The sequence below is a fragment of the Ptiloglossa arizonensis genome, chromosome 10 (assembly GCF_051014685.1).
Source record: "Ptiloglossa arizonensis isolate GNS036 chromosome 10, iyPtiAriz1_principal, whole genome shotgun sequence".
NCBI lineage: Eukaryota > Metazoa > Arthropoda > Insecta > Hymenoptera > Colletidae > Ptiloglossa > Ptiloglossa arizonensis.
In genome coordinates, this window is record NC_135057.1 from 5,415,880 (window position 1) to 5,441,111 (window position 25,232).

Sequence of the window (25,232 nt, forward strand, 5' to 3'; positions counted from 1 at the left end):
TAATCGGGCGTAGACGGTCGAATATACGAGGAGATAAAAGAATCTCGAGAGGCGAGATGGTGGCCTCGGTGACTACGCGGCGAATGAAAAAATCGATCGATCCGGTATCCGTCGACCGTTAAGCGGTTATCGCCGGCGACGCGTATCCGCATAAAATGAACGGGCAGCGTACGTTCGGTCGTTCGTGCTGTATCGTGGTGGATAAACGTTCCTCGCGAGGCGAAAACGTGGGCACCGGTACGTACGTTTCGTTGGTTATTTTTCTTTCGCGGGGAGCGCTACTCGGACGTTTATTTGCACGCGGCGCGCGGGACACGACGATTCGCCCGCGGCGTTTCGCAACCTTTTTTTCCGCCCTCTCTCGTTTCTGCGGCACATACATTAAGCGCGCGCTCACGGAGCGGTCCTTCCACCCACGATTAAGCGCGGTCCACACTCCTTTTCGTCGCACGCGCCGCGTGTGGTACGCTCGTGACCGGCCATTTCATAAATTGGATTAACGGTCGTGCAGGCCGGATAATTGACCCGGCTTGTAATTCGTACGTTCGTTCCTCTTGGCCCTTTGTTGCGCGTACCCTCCATTATTCTTCAACCGCAACGCCGTATATACACGTGTACACGGTTGTTTCTTTTCTCCTTCGAGCTCCTTTTTCTTCTTATTATTCTTCGTCTTATTCTTCTTCCTCTTCTTCTTCTTACAGTTCCTCGTCTTCTTTTTCCTCTTACCCGGGATTTTTCGTTAATCATCCCGCACGGGAAAAATTAATCGTTCGAGACTGATTGTCATTTCGTTGCACCGACGTCGATTAATCTTGAGAAACCTTGGTGATCGTATACGCGATGGTAATTACGAAACGTGACTTAACCCCACCGAAGTTCCGAATGAAATTGTGAACGAATTATTTTACTCGTAACGGCCACGATAGATCGAAGCTGAGAAATTAATTGAAATTCGCAAAATGGGTTGGTGGAATGCATAACAGTGCGACCGTGTACATTTAGAAGTTGAGTAGAAACAAAATTTCAAGAATTGAATTTATCGGGGACTCTATGGTACGTTTATATACGGGATATTAATACAAAAGAGATATTAATACAAAGTGTTAAGAAATATTTGAAGAAATATTTTTCATTAATTAGGAAAATGGTTTAAGTAAAACAGCCTGGGAAAATTACATCGTTCCATTCGATAATATCTAATAAAAACAAATATTAGAAAATGGGGACTTACCAATTCCATAATTGGAAATGCATATATATCGGTAATTATGAAAGTGGCGTGAGTGGAAAATCCGGAAAACATAATTGTGACACGAAATATAATATAAGTTAATTTTCTCTAGATTATTGACCACGTACGAATATTATTAAAACAGATGGTATACAAAATGTATAACTCAATGGACAAATTTGTCTGGTAACATTTAAGAGCGTTAATTTCCAAACCACGCGGTATTAAAACGAAATTATCGTCTACGATGTGCTACAGTTGTTTCGGAGTACGTGAATTCGATTCAGAAAGTTGATCAATACTTACCACAGCATTTATAGGGATTTAAATACCCTAACTTGCGAGAATCAAGGGTCAGAGTCGCTCTGCGTTTCCATTATTCCGTTGCAGTTTGAATTGTTACGCGAATTAATTAAAAAATATACGACAGTGTCACAGAAATTCAACCGATATGAAAATTGTGGAATTTGTTTGCAGAGATTTAAATACCTTATTGTACAAAGATTGAGAACTTATTACCCGAATGAATTAAAACACACGATACTTTCTACCTGAAAATTCGTAAAATTATTTAAATATTCGTTTCAACTCGGATAAATAGCATTCCGATGTTGTTGTTCTTCTTCGTCCTTGCTTCCATTTCTTCGTTAATACTGCGCGTAAAATTAATCCCTCCTTGTCGAAGCTCATTGAATCGAACGTACACGTATTAATCCTAATTGATGCCGTACTATAAATTTGAATCGTGTTTCGAAACGTTTCGCGATCGGTGATCGAATTTTTTACGCGTACAAACGTACCTACCAAACGTTATTACATCAAAGAGGCTACAGTGGCTGATGAAGGTGAACCAGAGAGTGTTGGTACGATCGAAGTCTAATAAAATATAATTCTATATTGACTGAATTTTGCATTCAATCCAACCGAACGATGATATTAATGGTTTCGTGTATTATCGAGTCCGTAATGAGAACATTTATATACGGTGAAATATAATTAGACGACCTCTCACCCGGAGAACAAATTCAATATCTAGAACGAAAGAAATTCATAAGATAATATAACACGTATTAGTATCGTAGTATTTTTCTTAAGTTTCACTTTACGATTTAAAATGGTAATTTAGAACTAGATTTATTCATTCATTTTTTACAAACAATTACCGATTCGATCTAACCCAGATCTTTACAGGCTTGAAATTAAAAATGGTAAAAATTACTACAAGGGAGTAAAATTTACTTACTGCGTAACCTTTATTTAGTTACTGCGCAATATTTGAAAGAAAAACATTTTCAAATAAAAATACAGATGAATCGAAAGATTCGATTAGACTCCAGGGTTATAACAGAAACAGTTAACGAAAAGCTAATGGAAAGAAAGAATCGTCGAAGGTACCGATGAACAACGATGCGATTTTTCTAGGAAATTTTAGGTGCACGAGTGCAATTTTCTAAAATCGAGTTACGCGTTTCGAGACCTTAACTCCTTCTTCGCGATGGCGACCCGCGAACAATTCGCTCGTAGTTATGATTCCGTAGCTGTTATCCTTGACGAGTTTCTCGTACACGTGCGCGGAAACGTGCAACGTCGTATTCGAGTGCAACAAAAGGAGAAGGAAACTGCATGCAAAAGTTTCATAGAAATCACGGCGCGTGATTGATACGCGTTTGTTTAGAATTCGTCTGGCTCGATGGGTTGCCTTTCAGATCTTATTTGACTCGGGGGCACGGTTTTAGTCGTTTCGATGACGCAGCCGAACAGTATGATTTCGAAAGGTCGATTCGAAGCTCGGACAGCTAGCTCGATGCCAGTTTTTGTATCCAGAGTCACGGTTTACACACGTTCTACGCGAATTTTTCGTGCTTCGAATGCCCATTTGGTAATTAATTTCTCGCTTCTTACACCAGGAACGAATCGATCGCGCCTTCGTGTGTACAGATTTAACACGGTTCTACTTTCGGTAGCACCTGCTGCGTAGAACGGTATGATAGACAGCTCGAGTTATCACGTTGCGAGAAACTGTTTAGAATTTCTTGCCGAATTTAAACTTCTATTTTTATATCACACGTAACGTTGGAAAATCTAACATCTGCCTATTTATAGTCGGTCAGCGTAGATATTCTGCGATATTCTGCTAGTTCTCTGTGTGCTTGATTATCGTTTGAACGTTCGAAAGTAAATTCTGATAACATCATGGTTAATAAACGTTCGATTGGAATTACTAATTGAAGTTTCAAAATTACTCAAAAAAACAGAAAACTAAATTCTTGGCTTTACGTACAAGACTGATAATGTCTTAAAATCGATATAAACACGAAACGTAGCTACAACCATTTTACATATTCGCACGTATTCGATTTAGCTGCAAATCTGTCTATTTCTCAGCGATTATTGTCCAGATATACCTCTAGAAACAAAAGTCTCGTGGCTTTAAACCTTTATAAGAAAGAAAATGTCTCTTTTGAAAACGGTGTCTAATAAATAAGAACAAAACGTGTCTACATTTACTTCACAGATTCTCACCTTTTCGATTCAGTTACGAGTCTATACACACCTACCATTTCTCAGCAATTATTGGTGCCTCCAGAAAGAAAAATCTCTTGGCTTTAAACTTTTATAAGACAGAAAATGTCTCTTTTGAAATCGGTGCAAATAAGAACAAAACGTGTCTTCATCCACTCGACACATTCTCACCTTTTCAATTCAGTTACGAATCTATACACACCTACCATTTCCCAGAGATCATTAATACCTCTCACATCAAAAGAACTCTCGACTTTAAACCTCTATAAGCAGGAAAATGTCTTCCAAAATCGATGTAAACGACAAAAACAAAACGTGTCTTCATCCACTCGACACATTCTCACCTTTTCGATTCAGTTACGAATCTATTCACACCTACTATATCCCAGGGATTATTGGCACCTCCATTAAAAAGAACTCTCGACTTTAAACCTCTATAAGGAGGAAAATGTCTTCCAAAATCGATGTAAACGACAAAAACAAAACGTGTCTTCATCCACTCGACACATTCTCACCTTTTCGATTCAGTTACGAATCTATTCACGCCTACCATATCCCAGAGATTATTGGCACCTCCGCTAAAAAGAACTCTCGAGCGAAACGTCCACAAGACGGGAAATGTCTGTTCTAAATTCGATGCAAAGAAGAAAGACAAACCGTGTCTACGTCCACTTCGCACGTTCGCGGGTTTTCGATTTACTTACAAATCTCTCCACGCCTACCATTAGCAGACTGCACGGTAATTAAAGCCGTCGTCGTCCAAGTAACACACCCGATCGTGGAACACTTAATGCCGGCTATGTTGAAAGCGCGACGTAAATGAAAAATTTTTCGTACCTGCTCACCACCACCTGTTAAATGGACGCAAATCCTGCTACCGGTTGCGGGGTTCACTTCTCCATACCGTTCACGTCAGATTGTGTAACGATATTTTCCTTTCCAGGTGTATCGTTGGAATAAAAAAAAAGAATCCCTCGGTTTCGAGTTACCACACGTCGATGGGGAAACGGTGTTAATATTGACAGGGTTTCTGAGCGAGATACGGTTACGCCGTACCGTCGTAGCCGAACGTTACGTGACTCTAATAAAGGGAATCCATCGCGTATTCATTTCCACTTCACTTTCTTTCCATCGGTTTAACGCGTACGTTTTACGTTCGACAAGTCATAATTTCTCTTCCAGGTTCCCAGACGGTGAGCTCGCCGGTTCTCCGTTATTGAAAACGCCAAGTTACCGGTTAATAACGCCCGGATTATGTAAAATCGCGCGAGTTTAATTGCCAACGTGTGCACGTCAGTCAAACCGACGGCTCGAACGAACACCGAATTGTTCCTTCGGAATATTTCGAGTGGTCGTTTTCTCGACTGGATGGAAAAGTTTTGAAATCGCGGGGGCACGTCGCCGTGATAGTCGGATCAGAGGAGTAGCTAATGTAGGTAAAATCCGTGAACGTTCTACCGGTTCTACGGGAACGTGTCTTTTCGTCTAGTCGATCGTGCCGGTTACGTAACAACCGGTTACGATTTCTTTTCCGGGTAGCCAGCTGACCGAATCGCAGACGTCACTAATCCTAGGGAAAATGTCGTAACAGTAGCTTTGTCAGTGTTTCGGTGCTACGATCCGAGGGAATAAACATTTAGAAACACCGCTGGATGATTCATCTAAGTAGACCGCCTCGAGTTACCGGTTAACTGCTCGTTGCCTCGGGAAGAATGTTTCGAACGGAAGTTGCACGGTTTCAAGGGGAGCACGCGGTGCATTCGTCATTTTTTTTTCTTTTTTTTTTGTCACTGTTTCACGTATTTATCCGAGTACGCGATTCGAGGAAAGTAGCGAGTAGAAAACTTGGGAAAAAAGTCTTTTTTAATACGGAAATTTTAAATTCGAGTTTCTTCGCGCGCTTTAACGAAATATTGCAAAATGGCGACGGAGACGTATCTTCGATCGTGAGAGCAAGGTGCACGTTGCCTTATTCGAGATTAAAATATATTCAAGTTTTCGCCCGTGTACGTGTTACACTTCGGGAACAAACGTAACTTAAAAGGACACGTGTACAAGTTGGTTCGACGTGATTTGTCGAAACTCGATTCTGTGTAAAAAGTAGTTTCGTGTCACGAAGCCAATGTACCGGTAACATCGACTAATTTTATTTTTATAGATATCCATGAAATGTTGAACGATATGTCTCCGATATTTACGTAAATTTACAAAGAACGAAAGAAATTAAAATTTTCTATTTCTTACAAAGTATAATATACACACAGATACGCGTTGTATTTTTCTAACTAATCGTATCGTTTTCGAATGAATAGAATCTAAAATAATTCTGTAAACGAAAGATGGCAACGACAATGTTCTACATTTTTAAAATTCCGGAATGAAGTATTCAAGGTTCGCTTGGAAAATTTTCAATCATTCGCAAAGAGCAGTCAATCTTCCAAGCATATTTTACTGCGTAATTTATTAATTTTAAACATCCTCGTCAGGGAAACGTTAAAGCGTTGCTAAGTTACGCTATCGATAATATTTATGAACCATTATTATCGTCCTTATCGTTGTACGATGTCTATCTACGATTATTTGCATTTCGCTATCGTATCTGGTCAATGTCGAGTAATTTTTACACAGTTGGTCATTTAATCGATTTTTCGCGTGTTTCCGACAATCTGGAACATTCGGTGTTTGTAATTCCGAAACGAAGCATTCGTTTCTGGTATTCTTACATAACGCTTTTTTTTTTATCGATACGATCAACAAGGACAAAGTTTGCTCAAATAATGTAGGAATACCTTCTGCGTTACGTCGATACTAACTTCGTATTTATAAGTGATTCTCAAGTCATCGAGCGATTCACTCACAATCAGTACTATTGTATAACACGATATTACGTTAGAGGTCGTACTACATTCCATTTACACAACGTACACAACTATCGAGTTTAAGAAATCTTTGGTCTATCAGATTTTAGATATCAATATGTAAATTATTTGTCTAAACTATTTAAGAAATCTTTGGTCCATCAGATTTTACATATCAATATGTAAATTATTTGTAGAAACTATTTAAGAAATCTTTGGTCTATCAGATTTTACACATCAATATTTAAATTATTTGTCTAAACTATTTAAGAAATCTTTGGTCTATCAGTTTTTACACAGTCTTATCAGTTTTTGGTCCATCAGTTTTTACATATCGATATGTAAATTATTTGTCTAAACTATTTAAGAAATCTTTGGTCCATCAGATTTTACATATCAATATGTAAATTATTTGTCTAAACTATGTCTTAAGTTTAAAGGATATTAAAAAAATTTAGAAACGCAACGTTCGATATCGTATATACTGTTTACTTTTATCGTATAGTATCGATTACTTTTATCGCAGGGCTCGAGACACCGTGTCTACGATTCGAGATACGTTCCACGGAATGTGTAACTTTTAATAACTCGGTATCGTTTTCGTAGCTTTTCATTCGTATCGCGTAAAGGTTAAGCTTACGCGCGTAATTGCACGACGTTGCATTTAAGATTAATGAATCGTGCAGCGTCGACACCGTGCGCGACTAAACTTGAAGGCGAACTAAAATCGATGTACATAGCAGGATCTCGGAGTCACTTTGTAGCTGGTCGTCCTTGCATCGTAATGAGAGATGCAAGAACTCCACCTACGTGTTTTCTTACCTCTCAAATGTCATGGAGAAAGGCCGCGTTACTCACCAAGAACATCGTGAATATGTCGGCCCGCACCTGTGCGATTTAATGTCCCCCTCCTTGTATCGCCTCCTTACCTTTAACGCTCTATCGCTCGAACCTTCACCGAGGTAATTAGGTTCGACGAACAGCAATTCGCTAATGGGGCCCATAAAATTCGAATATAAAAGGTAATACGTGGAACGCGTAAATTGCTCGGGAACGTTTATTAAATTGTGTCGCGATTAAAGTGCCACGAATATTTGCGCATAAATGTTATAATTTATGATTACCTGTAGCTGAAGCAACGCATAAAATTTCCTTGCACGATCGCCTGCACCGCCGTTTAAAGGGGAGTCAAATTGATTTTGACACGGTTGCCACGCATTTTAATCTCGCGAATTAACCAACGTTTTTTTTCAAGTCTGGAAGCGATGAATATAAAGGGTGACCGGAGAAAACGATCGAGGAATTCAGGAACCGGCAACGAAATTTACAAATGAACATACGTGGGTCTAAAATCTGATTCGAAATCTTATCAAGAATTCAAATGGATTCCGATTAATCGAGCCGAACAAAATCGAGTATTCAACGAAAGTTAAATTTCTATTTCACGTTTTCGAGAAAGATGTCTCTATCTTTTATTTTAGCGCACATTTCAGATATTTAACCCTTATAGCTCCAACCGGTAGTAATGTTGCCAACCTTGAGCCAGCAATTGAAACTTTTCTGTACTTTTATTTTCTGTTTACTCAACGTTTGCGAATATTCTTACAAGTACTACCTCGTGAAACTTACGCGGTGCTATTTTTCATCGCTTTGAAAGTTTGTTCGGAGTTGGTTAAAAATCACTGTGCAATGTTCTTGGAGCGATAAGGGTTAAAATGTGGAATTGTAAATAAGAATGGTTAAGTATCTTTCGCGACGACACGTAGTTTGCATATATTGGCTTCCACGAATAAAGCGAATTATCGTCAAGGTTTCGCGCAGCTGTGTCGATCGGATTCTCGTTTTGTTTTTGCGAACACGGTATTCCTCCGTGTCGTTCGAGCCTTTTTCCTCGATCACCCTGAATGAAATTCGAAAGAAAAAGAAAAAACAGAGAGAAAAATGGGGTAAAGTAGATTTCGTTCGATTTTAAGGATCGATGAACGAAGCACGGTATTTAACGTAACAAACAGGAATATGCAAATCGACGTTCCAATTATTTCGGTTTGCACCATTCTCGCTTTCTGGCGATCGTATCGTAAAACTGTACAAGACATTTCGTGATTTCTCTTTACCTAGTTAGTGGTCGGTTTATAAATCTTTAGCAATTTTATGACTCGTGCAAAGTGTGTTAATATCAAACATTTATGCTTCTAATTAGAAATGAAATATTAATATCGTTTGTCCGGTGGCACGTCCACGACACTGTAATCTCTGCGCGAGTTGGTGAAATGAAAATTAGAACTTTCCATTTCGCCGAAAATTCTACCGAACGAGGGAACCGGTTTCGGTGTGAATATTTCTTCGTTATCCCGTGTCAAAACTCATTGGTATGTCGTATTTGTTCTTTTCCATACATTGCCCTTCGCGACGTGTCACCTTCGCATACCTGCCATGAGCGTTGAATACGAAATTATTCACACTCCTGTAACAACTGTGACGCGCGATCGAATATCCTTTGAAATCTCGGCAATAAAGCTGTCAATGTCGCATTAATGTTCCAGACACGCGTAATGATCTCCCACGTTCCTCGCGTGCACGCGTTTTCACTCGATCGCGACCACGTTACGTACGATTTCTATTGTTCGTTGCGTTGAAGTACATTGTCCGTGTCCACCGTGGCGAGACATTTTTCCATCGGTAGTCGGTGATCGATGAATAAATAACCCGGAATAAATTCGCGCGAGAGTAAACGGTGTGTTAAGAAAAAAAAGAAAAATTAAAAAAACCTTGAACAACGACGAAACATTCGTAAATTAAATAATTACGCGTTCCACGAACGAAACCAGTCGGTGTGCGTTTAACGACGATGTAAATCGTAGCAATTGCGAATCAATCAACGTAATTGACCGTACGTGCTCCTGATAAGATAATCGAATGTCGACGAAGGGGGACGAATGGTCATTTCTGGTAGGGGGACCATCGTATCCGATCGAGGTTTATTTTTGCCCTTACCAGCCGTGGCAACAGGAACATGAATGAAAGGAAACGATAGGCAAATTGCCAAAACGATGTTTATTAATAGACTTACGGGGGTGGAGAAGCTGGAAGGGTTCAATCGCGGTACGTCGACGTTCAGGATCGTCGTTCCACTGTTCCACTCGATTAATTGAAATTTATTCCGAATGTCTTAATCATTTTACATTTTCCTGCAATTATCGAACGCGTATAGGGCGCACAGGACTGCCAAGGTTTATATTTGTACTACCGAAACTCGAAATATGAAAACGGAGTGGCGGTAAACAGTGTCGTCGAAATTATATTTACAACGGATCGAAGTATTGTGTATCATTGTAAATGCCGTGTTCGTTCACAAATATCAGAGAACAATGGTATATTATGCCCGATGCACGTGCAACGTGTTGCGGATAGTGCACCGGTAAAACACTTGTTACGATCGAAAATTACGTAGAGACGATCGTGAGCGTGATTTATTATTCGATATTATTGTTTCGTTCTTCCACTTCTCGAGTTGAGTAAAGTACACGTTGGAGTGGTCCGATATTGTCGCAAAGTATCGTTCCACGTGCACGTAATCGTCGATAGTTTGCGCGCGGGTGTAATTGTAATTGTTCTCCCTTGTATTTTGAAACCGTAGGACGAGTCGAAAGGTGCGCGGCAAAATTTACAGACGCGTGTTCAAATGTAAAGAAAATTTCCAATAAACAGAGTTGCTATCTTTTGTTTTCAAGACGCAGCCAGTGTAAGTTATAACGAACATTATTCTCGGCATTATGCATAGAATCGTCGATGTTTGCGCGCGGGTGTAATTGTAATTGTTCTACTTCATATTTTGAAACCGTAGGACGAGTCGAAATTAATTGTTGCTTGTTAAGTGAACCTACCATTATTGTGCACGTTGCACAAAGTAACATTATTCTCTGCTCGAGTTTGAACGTCTGTATGGTAGTGAACTACGCGTCGAGAAAGTCTAACGAATTTCAAAAATTTTGAAAGTAGAGACGAGGTTGATACTATGGAACAAGATCTACGAAAGGTCGAAAGGTGTGTGGCAAAATTTACAAACGCGTGTTCAAATGTAAAGAAAGTTTCCAATAAACATAGTTGCGGCTATCTTTTGTTTTCAAGACGCAGCAGTGTAAGTTATAGCGGACATTACGCTCGGCAATTTTCAAGCAGACGTTGAAACTATTAGAGCGAATGCCAAGAAACCGTATCAACAAGCTCATCTGACCTTCTCCCGGTGCAAACTGTTCAGGAACTACAGAAACTCATGGACAATGTGCGCAATAAAATTGGACGTAAACCAGAATCGTCGATCGCTACGGAGTAACGCGATGGAACAACGATATCTCGAAAAATTAAATATCCACGAGATAACACATCGCGCAAAATGAAATTTAGAGTTTTTATTAAACTTGTGCAACGAAGAATAACAATGGTTCGCGTGCGGATACAGCGATAGCTTCGGCAAGAATTCGACCTAGAAGTAACGATGCAACGAGTGGAACAGATACAGTTGTTGAACGTCGACTTAAAAAATCAATTGTTGCTTGTTACGTGAACGTACCATTATTGTGCACGTTGCATAAAGTAACATTGTTCTCTGCTCGAGTTTGAACGTCTGTATGGAAGTGAACTACGCGTTGAGAAAATGTAATAAATTTCAAAAATTTTGAAAGTAGAGACGAGGTTGATACGATGGAATAAAATCTACGAAATTTTCCAGAGGATTTTGAAATACCACAGTGTTCGTAAAACATAGACGAGTATATATAAAAAATCATACATAGATTCGTACGTTCCATTACTCCGTGCTTCTCGTCACGTTTGCTCGGTTTTAATAAACGCAATGCACTTGCAAACTTCGCAACATCCCTCTGAACTTATCCTAGAGTTTCTAAAATACGAATACCACAGTGTGCGTGAAAGATCACACGTTAGATTGTTTCTAAATTCTAAAAAAAATATACACGTGCTTCGTAACACTTTGTAACACTTCGTAATACTTCGTAACACTTCGTAACAGCTCTTCGAACCGATTCCAACCAACGGTAAGAGTTATCGGTGACTCGTGATCGGTATTTCGGTATCGTGACCGGCAACACCTAAATACTTGGTTAATAATTCCACGTAGGTATGTACGGTCTTTATTAGTTCCACCACGATGGAAACGCGTATCTACGTGATTCGACAAGGTTACCTCGCCACGAATAAGTCATCGTTTCTGCGAGTTTCATCTCTCTGACGCAATACCGATCCTTTTTCGTTTCCTTTACCATCGATGAGTTCACGTTCGATTCGGTGACGCGAAATCTCGCGATCTGTGACGCGTTTCAAGGTCCGGGTCGCGCGAAAAAATACAACGACGAACGCGGCCGTATGGCGAACACGTGTTTACAGACGTCGCGTTTCCGTGCATTACCCTAGACCGAAATACGAGTAAGACCATGCACCGTTATATTTTCGGCGTTAGCACGTTCCACCCTGAATCCCCTTGAGCGCAGGGGTCGTAAAGATCGTTGATATTTCTCTTGGAATATCCCTCGGTCGCCGACACGCTCGCGGGGGCCACGGATTCCGCGTGATCGCGACTCCGGATAAATGGGTCTCTCATCTATAATTATCGCCGGCTTTTCAGGAGATTCGTTAGATATTTCGGGGAATTTCGACACGCTTGTAATTCGAGAGGATATCTAGCCTCGGTGTGCCACGTTCTAGTTTCAGAGATCTTCCCGATGGACCGAATTACATATATTGGAAGTAATTGGTTGCTCGATAAGTCGTGGACACGCAGTATGTAAAAATTCCGTTTATCGAGTAGTCGAGTTTGAACGTCTCAGGACTTAGCGATACTAATGTAAGTGATAGGTTGGTCGATCAATTTTGTCGTTCGATAAGAAATGAAGCTATTTGACTCGTCGTTATATTTTTCCAAAGATGGAACTGATGGAAGTTTCGTGTAGATCTGTCGAATCATTTTTACTGTTGTTCAAACTTGAAGTGTCGTAGTATTTTTTTTTATAATAGAGAAAACAAGAAAACTTATTGAACGATATAGTATTTACCGTTGAATAAAGAAGAAGTGTTTAATAAAAGTTGGCAATTTCTTCGATTCGTAGGCATTTCCCTCGAAAAGTAGAAAAAACAACGGTGCACAGTTTGAGCACCACTGGAATTGCGTTTAATTGAAAATAATCCGAACTGGGTCGTGTTTGGATTCGTTTTCATCGGGAAAATCTTGCCAATTCATTGGTAGTATTTTTACCAAGATACAATTATAAATTTTCATTAGCAACCGACTCGTCTCTTAGACTACTCCATTCGCGAACGGTACATAAATTTTCTTCAAATAGCAAATGAACGAAATCAATGTAAAGCGATTTATTTTCAACGTCTACAGCACTGGGCAATTAAATATTTATTTATTTATCTTAATAAATTTTATTTTTTCAAAGATGTTAGTACTGTTTGATGAACATGTGTGAAGTTTCGTGCAGATCTGTCGAATCGTTCACATGTTTACACTTGTTTAAAGTCGAAGTGTCGTAGTATTCTTTTACAATGGAAAAACGACGAAACTTATCGAATAACTAATTTTATGCACTCGGTTGTTGATCACAATCTTCGGTCGGAACGAGTCACGTGAAAATTTCGCCACCACGATTATTATTTCGAAAGTGACAAGCAAGATTTATGCTGTTTGTAATCTAGAGCGTGGAAATCTTGACAAGATTATTATTAAATAACCACTACCTCGTCAAGTATTTCCCCGATAGTTGGTTCGAAAAATATTATCGTATCTCGGTTTTTAAATGTTTAGACGCAGCTGGGAAAATATATTTAAAACTTTCTACTCCAGAATTTACATTTCCTCGTTTACTTCAGTCTTTATTGTTTCGATCGCTTGAAATAGCGTTTGAGCATGATTCTTCTTCTGCTTGATTCACCCTCGAAATATTTGGATAAGTCTCAGTTATCCAAATATAATTTGGATTTATCCGTATAGATAATTTTTTTTATAGAAAAGAAATATATTACCAGGATGTGACGAATTGAAAAAGACTCAAGAACGCACTAGGGTTAATCTGTCCAGGACTTGATAGATCTCTGTTTATTTAAATAGGTAGATTTTGTAAACACAATTTTGAAATTATATCGAATAGAAAATATACCATGATTGATAATTTTGCTACTTTCTTGAAACATTCGAGAATGCTTTGTCGCGATAACAAAAGTTTGATCACGTCTTTGCCTCGTGCCTGTCGTTCTCGAGTCTCGATAAATTGTTCGTTTAGAAGACGTGATTCCAAGCTCGTAGTCGATTAAGTAACTATCTTGTTTAAATTCTGCGAACAGTCGTTTCAAAATGGCAAACAGCGACGCAACGTGCCAATATGGCAAGCAACTCTCTCCGTTCACCTTCGATAATTAATTTTACAATTAACGTGCAAGGACAATCAACCGTGTTTGCTTTCCAATTACGTCCCTGAATATAAAATTTGTTTGTTTATAATACAATCGAAGTCGTCGTACAGAAAACAAGGAGTACACTGCGAGAAATTTCCAAAGTTTCGTTTACATTACAATGGTCGATTTAAAAAACACATCTACCCGTTTCTCTTCTCAAATATTTGATCACGAAAATACGTTTAAAAATCTCCGCTCTAAAATTTGCATTCCCCTTCTCGTTCCACTTTCCATTATTTTAGTCACTTTCGCTCGTTCGTCCAGCAATCGTGTTACTGCGTTGAGTGCACTTAATCGAACCGTCTTATTCGACTAATATCGAAACGAGGGAAACGAGTGTCGCGAGTCGATACACAAAATCGCGTAACGACTCACTTCACCGTAAAGAGTTACGATGGAGAACGTACTCCATCGTAAGAGAACGTTAACGTTAGAATTACCAAAGGGGTCAATTTTACATGTTTGAAACTTCTTTTTAAAATTCCTCAGTTATTAACGGTATTTTTGCCTACAATATTCGTGGACAATTATTAAAATAGACAACTGATGGTACTCGTAAATTAATTCGTCTTTCCCCGTGTAACTTCGAAGGTACTAGGTTGTTGAATAAGTTTTGTCGTTCGATAAAACTTATTAAACAGTACAGTACTAGGTTGCTCAATAAAACTTATTGTCGTTCGATAAAACTTATTAAACAGTAGAGTACTAGGTTGTTCGATAAGTTTTGTCGTTCGATAAAACTTATTAAACAGTACAGTACTAGGTTGCTCAATAAAACTTATTGTCGTTTGATAAAACTTACCGAGCAACCTACTACTATACTGTTTAATAAGTTTTATCGAACAACGAAATTTATGGAACAACCTAGTACTCTTCAGTAAGTTTTATCGAACGACAAACCTTATTGAACAACCTAGAATACGGTCTGATACAAATAGTAATACTCCGTCGGTAGTTCTAACGTTAATCATCGTAGTAACCAAAATGAACGAATCGCGAAAAGGGAGAAGACCCGGTGTCGCCACGACTTTGAAACCTACCGATCGCGCAACGATCCAATAATTGCAACAGTCTCAGTTGGTAATGAAAAAAAAAAAAAAAAAAGAAAAAGAAGAACCGTGCAATCGTCGCGCCAGTTTCTACGATTTTTCTTTCTCCTTCTTAATTACGTTCGCGGTACGGGAGCCCCAGAAAAATTCCCAATCGTCGCGTTACTTCGCTCGGGGACAATTGACCAATTACAGGAAACAATGGGGCGTGCGTTTAATTGATACAGTGTGTAATTTCACTTCGCGTGTAACGATGGAATCGTGGAACTCACGATCGGGCTGTAAGTATCTTTTCAACCGTGGAAAGAAAATTCATTTTCTAGGCAATTCGAAAGTCCGACAGCGGAGTTTCTCCTAATTGAGGTGGCGCTTCGGTTTAAAAAGCGGGATACGCTTTAACAATCGATGCCCGTTCCTCGTGAAAACCGATCGTCCCGGGCGAAAGTGCGCGCGCAGCTTTGACAAAACAACAGGGAGCGTAACACTGTGCGCGGCGCGACGTGCGCGCTCGTAAATCGTTTTTAGTTGGAACGCGTTCGAAGCGGGGAACGCAGACGGTGAAACCGTTGCGTTTTCCTCGCCTCTTGTAACGTGGTGTCGTTGTGTCGCGAGACTAGCGCGTAACGGGGCAAAAATTTCAATAAGTTTCGACGCGTTGAAAGCAACGACGACGGAAATTAACGGCTTCTTTAAATTCCTGTGAGTTCAACCGTAGTAACGTTTTCTCGTCAAGTATTCGTTACAGTATATCGCTCGCGATATCTCCTCTGTTCTCGTCGCGTTTATTGTTCACCGAACGGAATTCGTCGGGGAGAGGATTATTTCGAAGCTTGTCTCGGAAAATCCGCTACCACCGAATCGGGCAATTCCAAGGCCCGTAACGCGATCGTCGATTATTTATATTTCGAACCGCGACCGTGATTTGCGCTGCATACGATGCATATGCGCGTTATGCAGATACGTAAAACGCAATTAGTCTCAAGTACGGCGGGAATTAGCGAATCATAAAACAGAAGGCGATCAAGATTCCTAAAAGGCGAAAAAAGAATAGGTCGTTAAGAAGCGTAATATTCGAACGCAGTATTGGTCTACTACGTATTTTATCTCGATGTCTGCGTTCGATTCCTAAAGCAACGAACGATACGATATTATTTATTTTAATTTTGGGACATTGCGTTAATCTGTAGAAATCTTGGAATTTGTTAACTATATTCGTTTACGATATATTTGTTATCATTCTGGGATTTTGCGTTAATATATAGAAATCTTGGAATTTCTTAACTATATTCGTTTACGATATGTTTGTTATCATTTTGGAACTTCGCGTTAATCTATAGAAATCTTGGAATGTGTTAACTATATTCGTTTAGGATATATTTGTGACAATCTTGAAACTATTGTTATATATACGTTAATCTACAGAAATCTTGGAATTTGTCAACTATATTCGTTTACGATATATTTGTTATCATTTTGGAACTTTTCGTTAATCTATAGAAATCTTGGAATTTGTTAACTATATTCGTTTAAATCTTTTAAAGATTATACTTCTCCGTTCCAAAATATGAAAGCAAGCAGTTCGAAGGTTTCTGTTCACCTCGTAACATTATTAACGAAACGATGTGTGCGTTATTCAAATTTTGCAGCGAATCTACGGTATACAACCAGACGCCGTTGAAAATTTGCACAATTGCACAACCGGCTCGTATAATTATTTTGAAAAATTTGAACAGCTTTCTTTTAAATTAGAGTTTCCAATCTTGTTGCGTAACTGTTTATTATCTTTCCATTACGTATGAAACGTGTATATTACTACTTTGCATTTTTGGTCTATTTTGCGGAGAAATTTGTCAATATTCTTTGAAAGCTTTTTTTTTTGCGCAGTTTTTGTGAAATGGACGTTTCATCGGTGAAAAGAAGTTCATTATTATTTATACGCGTGAACGTTCGTTGAATAATCATCGAGAATTGTGTTGTATACGTTAACTAAATCGGTATACAAGCGTCATATGTTCTCTATGAATAATATAAAATAAGTTAAGAACCAATGCTTGTTACCATTATTTGATAATTAAATATATCACTTTTGCTTTAAGTATTTTCGTTTCAAGTTTATATCACGATCAAACTAGAAAAAATACATAGAACAGTCGTCGTTTTACCTTCACACCTCCAAATTGCATAAAAATTCCCAATAATCGTCTTTTCGCAAAAATTCAAAACAGGTTTTGCGACATTGAATTACAGTAGATTCTCCCTCATACGAACTAATAAAAAAGACACTGTTCGAACAATAGAACAATTGCTCTTTCTATATTAATTCATTCAAACACCAACAAAGAGAATCGACAATTTCTTTAAATATTAAAAGATCTTCTGTCGTAACAGCCATATTGGAATAATCGTACAAACATACGAACATGGAAAGTTCTACTGAAACATCACCACCCTATGATACGATATTAACGAACGAATATGTAACGATTAATAATAATCTTAAAAACGTATAAAATATCCAGAAACTGACGTTAATTTCTTACGTTTAGTGACATACAACGTTTCAACGAATAAGCTTCTCCGATTAGCGCCAGAAATAATATTCCAGAGAAATTATTTATCAAGGTTTGGCCGATTTCTTACGTTTAGGGACACACGACATTTTAAAGAAATAAGCTTCTCCGATTAGGACCAGAAATAATATTCCTGTGAAATTATTTATCAAAGTTTGTCCTCTCGCGAAGCCGATTTCTTACGTTTAGGTACACACTACATTTTAAAGAAATAATTTCTCCGATTAGGACCCGAAATAATATTCCAGAGAAATTATTTCTCAAAGTTTGTCCTCTCTCGAAGCCAATTTCTTACGTTTAGGAACACATTACATTTTAAAGAAATAATTTCTCCGATTAGGACCAGAAATAATATTCCTGAGAAATTATTTCTCAAAGTTTGTCCTCTCTCGAAGCCAATTTCTTACGTTTAGAAACACACGACATTTTAAAGAAATAAGCTTCTCCGATTAGGACCAGAAATAATATTCCGGAGAAATTATTTCTCAAAGTTTGTCCTCTCTCGAAACTAATTTCTTACGTTTAGTGACGTTTCAAAGGAACAAGCTTCTCCAGTTAACTCGAGAAATATTCCACAAAAATAATTTACCAAGTTCTGGGCGTTCACGTTCACCGATTTCCACGTTTCGAAACGAAACGAAACATCCTCCTCGCGGACAAATTCGAGCGTAACCCGCCGAATCGTTTCCTCGGATGCGGGATAATTGCGATAACGTGCGTAAAAATCGTCGGAGAAAACAGGGACGAACGAACCGAGATCCCGTGGTACATACCGCGAGCGTCTTGACACCGATATAAACGACGCGATGAAAATTTCTACCTCGATCGGAGCCGGCTCTCGGCGTTTCGTTCGCGCGGATCCGCACGCATCGTGGCTATTTCTTCTCGACCCACTTCCGCCCGTGGATCGGCATCGGTGGTGCAGGTTTTCTCTCGTTCGCGCGCGGCAAGTGCAAGTGACACACTTTAATCGGCGCGTATCGCTCTCGGACGTTTCCGAAAAAGAATCGCGACACGTTCGCGTTCCCATCGCGTATAGGTCTCGGTGGTCCGAATACGCGGGAACGAATTAAACTTTCGAGCCGCGCGCGATAAATCTACGCCTCCGTGGTGCCTATTAGACACGCGGAAATTACAAGTCGGAAACAAGGGAAACGAAACGGACACAGAATTTGTGAAATTAACAGTGAAACCATCAAATGGGACCGTTTGACTTGTTTGAAACTAGTTTTTCAAATCGTTCGGTAACGATGTTTTTGGTTATAATATTCATGGATATTTATCAAAATAGACAATCGATGTTACTCGTGAATTAATTCGCTCTTCTAAATTTGTATGTGGTTCGAGGTAGATAGTAACACGTTCGAAGTACAGGGGACGAGAAAAGTATCTGTTTAGTGTGTTAAGCGTTGATAGAAAACGTATCGTTTGAATACGTAGAAGAAATAGAAAAGAAAGAAACGGTTACAGAATTGATCGAATTAACTATCCCCGAGCGAAATAGAAAAATACAAAGGTCGTGGCAAGTATCTATTTTCGATAGAAAACGAAAGCATAGATCTATGAAACGTATATCGATATCGAATGAAATTTAATATTCGAACGTAGAAGTAAAATATCATCTCGACTTTCAGGTTTTTTTTTCAAATTTAAATACTATACTAGTGGAACGTGGAACAAGATGAATAAATTTTGAAATTCTTTCAACAGTAACCCCCTTCTCTGTAAAAGTGTTCATTTTACACCCTCTCCATTCCCCAAACAAAGATATTGGGTTGTTCGAATAGTAATTTCGTTTTCCAAAACGAAGAAGACATAACAGAATAAAATATTAACACGCTCTAAAAAAATCGTGTTTCATTTTCACCAAAAAAAAAAACCGAAATGACCCAATATTATTAATTTTACTCCATTTAATAATCACCGACCCCCTCCCTCTCCCATACAGAGAAGATGATCCAACTCCAAACGAAACTTCAACCTTGAGAGTAAATTCCAAGGGCAAGAATGAACAAAAAAGCCCGGATAGTCAGCGCGATGATTTTTCGCGATTCGTGCCACCGTGGATCGTTGGTCTCGCGCGGCCGTAGGTCGCTTTTCCACTCGATCGATCAAAGATCGCGGCGGTGCTACCCAATGAAATTGTGTTTCTTCTTATCCTCTAGCCCCTCTCTTCTTCCACCGTAAACGCGCGACTTCTCCACGGTTTGCACTTTCCTCGGTAGCTGATTATCGTGGGAAGCCGGGATCGTTCTCAGCGTGGGTCAGGCGCGCGTTGGACACGGGTGGAAAGCGAACGATTTCGATGATTTCTCGTCACCGCGCCGCGACATTGATCCACGAGAGCGAAAACGCGGGAAACACGCGGAAACACGCTCGTTCCGCCATTACGTAAGATTAATCTGGCGTTGGTTCAACGAGTCCTTTTCGTGCCACCGCGCGTTTCGAACGCGCTGGCTAATTGATATTCGGGGATTAATCGTGGCTCAACGCAGCGGTGATATTTCCATCCGCGAATCGTTCGGAAATTCGCGCGACCACCGTAACAACCGGAACAATGGTCGACTTTCACGTCGAATACGCCAGAAGCCAGCCCGCGTGTAAGTACGTTCACGGCTACGTGATCGATGAGGAGATAGATCGAGAGATTAAGTTTGGGATTACATAGTATACCGGACTTTCGCTGTCATCGTAGAATTCATTAAGCACAGAGCAGTACCGTACGTGTCCGTTGCTGAATTCTTCTTTTCTTTTTCTTTTTTTTTAATTTACAACCACATTTGTCGCGACGTCCGTCGCATCAACGACGAATAATTAATTCGATCCTACGGGCCGAATAAGCTGTCCAGCTTTGACGTCTGGTATCTCCCGGTTGACAGTCTCGTATTAATTTGTTTGCGCGGCAAGAAGAGCCTGGAATCCCTGGATTGCACTTTCTTCGATGGTTACCATGGGAAGATCGGTATGTTTTTGCACGATGATACATCAAGTGGAAAACTGCGAAGAAAGTCGAGGATCCCGATAATTTTATGTGATTGCGGTCGTTGATCAAAGGAGAAACGAATAATGACGTCGTTGATGACAGGAGAAATGAGCGATGCACGACGGTGCGATAAAATTCACTTGAACTCGTGCCGCGCGTGGTTCAATTTTCAATCGAAAATTTCGTATTACGTTTTTCGACGTCTGGAACGCGTATTTGTAATGTCGGTGATTCAATTGGAATCGAAGTAACTACTTCTGACGTTTCTGATACGTCCTTTGCGAATTTCCGTCGCGGAGATATTTGCACAACTCGTTGGAATGCAAAATTTCGCTCTTTCGGAAACAACGCACGTTTCAACGATGTTTAAAATCGTTCACGGTTCAGCGAGTAGGGCTACTTCTCGCGTCAACTCGCTTCGGAGCGTGTATTGGTATTCAAGACCTTCATTTTGAACGCTGAAATTAGTCGAGTGTACGCGAACGAGCAAATTACCTAACTCGATTGAAACTCAATTACCTCGCTTCGTGACTGACCTTCGTTGACCTTGAACGACCTTGAGCCGTAGTTGGTCGTGCTCGCCTTAAAAGTCTCTATCAAAGGGTGAACGAACAAACTAAATGATTATAAATTTAAAAAAAGAAGAAGTTATCTCCGAGTGAACTTGAAACTACAACCTACTCTCCGAACCATAAAACTGAAGACTTCTACCCGAAATATTCTTCTTTTCCCTAAGAATAAATTCTTTGTTCACTTGAACGAAACTTTCTCCAAACGAAATAACTTGCAAAGGAGCTTCTTTTCGAACTTTGAAAAATATAATTTTTGGAGAGGATCAGTTCCGTCTGATATTTCTATATAAATTTGCAAAATATAATTTTTGTAGAGGATCAGTTCCATTTGACATTTCTATATAAATTTGCAAAATACAATTTTTCTAAATGATTAGTTCCATTTGACATTTCTATATAAATTTGCAAAATATAATTTTTGTAGAGGATCAGTTCCATCTGACATTTATATATAAATTTGCAAAATATAATTTTTGTAAAGGATCAGTTCCGTCTGATTTTTGTATATAAATTTGCAAAATATAATGTTTGCAGAGGATTAGTTCCGTCTGACATTTCTATATAAATTGGCAAAGTATAATTTTTCTAGAGGATTAGTTCCATCTGACATTTCTATATAAATTTGCAAACTATTATTTTAAAAGATCACGCATTACGATTTATATTTGTACGTAAAATTCAACCGTAGCCATTACATTTTCCAACATCGTTGCACTCGCATCATTGCACTCGCATCGTTGCACTCGCATCGTTGCACTCGCATCGTTGCACTTGTTCTTTAGAGTGCAATTAACGAGAACTTTTCCTGTGGGGGAATCCACCACAAGGGCTGACACGTTGAAGGACAAACGAATTTATGTTTCTCGCGACGCGATGTGCACGACTATTTAATTTACTTTTTGTCGTAATAAAAGCCCAGGCTGCACACGGTCCACCGTGTGCGCGAGGGTTAACTACAGCGATCGAGCGATTGCAGGAAACGACTGCCCTGAATGAACCAAAAAATACAGACGAAGCTTTCCCGTGACACTATCAAGGACCGTAAATCACTTAGTAACCAGAAACCCTTTAAGCACGTGCGTCACGTACACGCGTACCGACAACGTCGAGCAATTAGTTGCTGTCTTCCGTGGTGCTAGAAACGAACGGTCCACTCTTCGCACCTTCCGTGGACACAAGTATCTCCGTATCTGTCGTTGTCCCCTATTAATTTACCAATATTTTCTCCCTCGGCGTTAAAATTTCGGTGGACGGTTTAGCCACCGGTAATTGGCGGTGTTGGGTTACGTTCTCTTCCGGTAAAAATCGCGTCTCTCTTACCAATCGATTCTACAGCGCGCGTTCCCGACTCTAATAACATTCGGTTATTAGAAGCAATTAAGTACAGATCGCACGCAGTGCGATTTTCACCGGAGCTCCTTTGTCCAGTCCTCGATGATTTATTAAAGTATCACTGTACGCCGAGGAACAATCATTTTCGCGTACGATAAATTATCGGAATAGATAACCGATATTTTAGAAAGTTTAAAAGATCAGATCCTCGCGATCTTTGTCTCGTTGGTAATGCTACGTAGAGAATTAGGAGAAAGTGAAGATTCTTTTTATTCCTTGAAATTCTAAACCGAGAGGTCAAGAAATCGAAAACATTGGAATTGGATGAATTATCGATCCATAGAAATTGTGTTTCACCTTAGCGAGCGCAAATGCGTTTCACCGGGTTGGTAACGATGAAAAATTCGGTGATCGATAATAACACGCCGAGCGTAGTTTCTGGAATAGGTGTTCTTTTATTTCACGTTTTAAATTAATTGACAAAAGTGTTACCTCGATCGATAAATACCTGTTCGTGTCGGTAATTAATTTAAAAAAACGCTCCACATCTTGATCGTCGGCGTGGCGTTGTTACAACTCGTGTAACTTCCTCGTCGTTCCGTTTCTAATCCTTTTCTAATTGTAAACAGTTTCTAGATTTCTTTCCTCGGCGTATGATCGTAACGCGTGGAGTTTGTTAGAAATCGACGACGGTAAGAGAATATTGGTACCGCGGTCGCGATTAAAATAACATTGCGGCACACGTCGAGGAGAGCGTCAACGCGAATCGAGCTTCGTTTCGATCGTTTACGATGGAATTTATATTGGCCGCGAGTTTATTGCCGTGTGATTTATGAAAGTGTCCTTATCAGGCCGCGACGCGCGCATATTAAAACGAACAAGTGACATATGCGACAGTTAATGCCGCGTACTGTACACCGCGATGAATAACGGACACTATGCAGTAGTGGGTAATAGGAAACGCGTTCGATTACATGGAAGCTTTGGTAAATCTCGGGGCCAGCGACACGGGCAAAAGTAATTTAGTCTGGAACTTTGAAGTCCATTCGTCATGCGTTTCTGTATTTTAAATTCCACGTTGAATAGCGAAACTGTGCAATCGTTCATAACTTGGAAGTGAAGGTAACAGCTTTGAAATTGTTCCGCGATTAAAAAAAAAAAAAGGAAAAGAAAATTAAATTCGTTCGAACGTTCGATCATTTTAACCCTCCGCAATCCATTCTGACTTTTACGTAACGTATCGCGTAAGAATTCGCATTACCTATGCTAATGTACGAATGCTGTTTTATTGCCATTCGTTGTAAACTGGGTGCGGTGGACCTTTTTCTCGCGATAGAGTGTTTATCTCGTGAAAATTACCCATTCGTTATATATATGATAATTAATTCGTGCACCTTGTTCAATAACTACCAACGTTCCATTATACCGATTATATTTAAACGAATGGAAGCACTTTGACTATAGGATGCTGAACTAAAAATTCGAGACGAAGTATCGCTCGAAAGTTGCGCATAGTTCGATAATTACTCGGGTGTCGTTCGTACGGTGCGTTTGCAAATTTTACTTCAATTCTTGGATAATTATAATTCTTCGAGGTAGCATTATCGTGCGTGCTTATCAGCACCTTGCAACCTTTCTCAATTCCGAAGCGGTGTAATTATACGCCCCTTCTTAAATTCTATCTGTAGGCTATTTCCAACGGAGCAACATAAATATCAAAGATTCCATTAATAGAAGTGGAATTTTTCTTAAAATCGTTTAATGTTTAGTACTTGATAGATGAAGTTAATGTATTTTACAACCTTTGGTAACGATTCCAAATTCGTATTAATCTTTGCTCGATTATCTTTATTCAAGGTCTAATCTACGATCGAGATCAGAGAAAAGCAGAAAGGGAACAAATCGATTATGTTACGATCGATCTCTTTTCTCTCTTAACCTATTCGAAGATTCGTGCAAAAATGTCAGTTTTTGTAAATATAGGTTTGTAAAATATAGAAATCGGCTAAAGGAGATTTATTTCACCTAGTTAGTCTACTCTATTAATATCTGTGTGTTCTAAATTTTTCTCTTCAAATTTTAAAGTCGAAACAAAAGGAATAAAGAAAGTCGCTCTCGTCCTACTGGAAAATCCATGCAAACGTGTCGTTGACAGTTCGTAAAGTACATAGAAATCGATCGAAGACGATTTATTCCACCTTAGTCGTTCCAAGTTTGTCTCTACGAACTTGCATATCGAAACACCGCGACAAAGAATAGGAAAATAATACCGCGAAATTTCGTTGGAAGATCTCCTTGACCCGACAACAATGCACAAACGGGCAGTAAGTTTGAAAAGTTCAAATGTCTCGCCGTAATATTCCCGTTTACCGGCACACGTGTCGAACGCGTACGACGTTCGAAGGAGTCGCATTAATTATGCTCGGTGCTCGCTCCTCCGGCCCATTTTCCACTGGTCCATTTGCACGAAGGAATCCAGGCTTTGCTGCACCCGTTGCAGCGTGATTTACTCGTGTCCCTGTATCGGTCGCTGATACACGTGCGGCTGTAAACGAGGCGAACGATGGCGCCCCGTCGAGCGAGAAAGTACGACTGCAGACGGCTGACGAAATGGCAAAAAAGTTGGAAGATTTTAACGATCACA

General features: G+C 39.6%; 1 protein-coding gene across 9 annotated transcripts in view; it reads left to right on the top strand.

Moving 5' to 3' along the window:
* Smash (smallish) overlaps positions 1-25,232 on the top strand; it is a 243,138-nt gene that overhangs the window by 135,188 nt on the left and 82,718 nt on the right. The gene's annotated exons all lie outside the window — the stretch shown is intronic.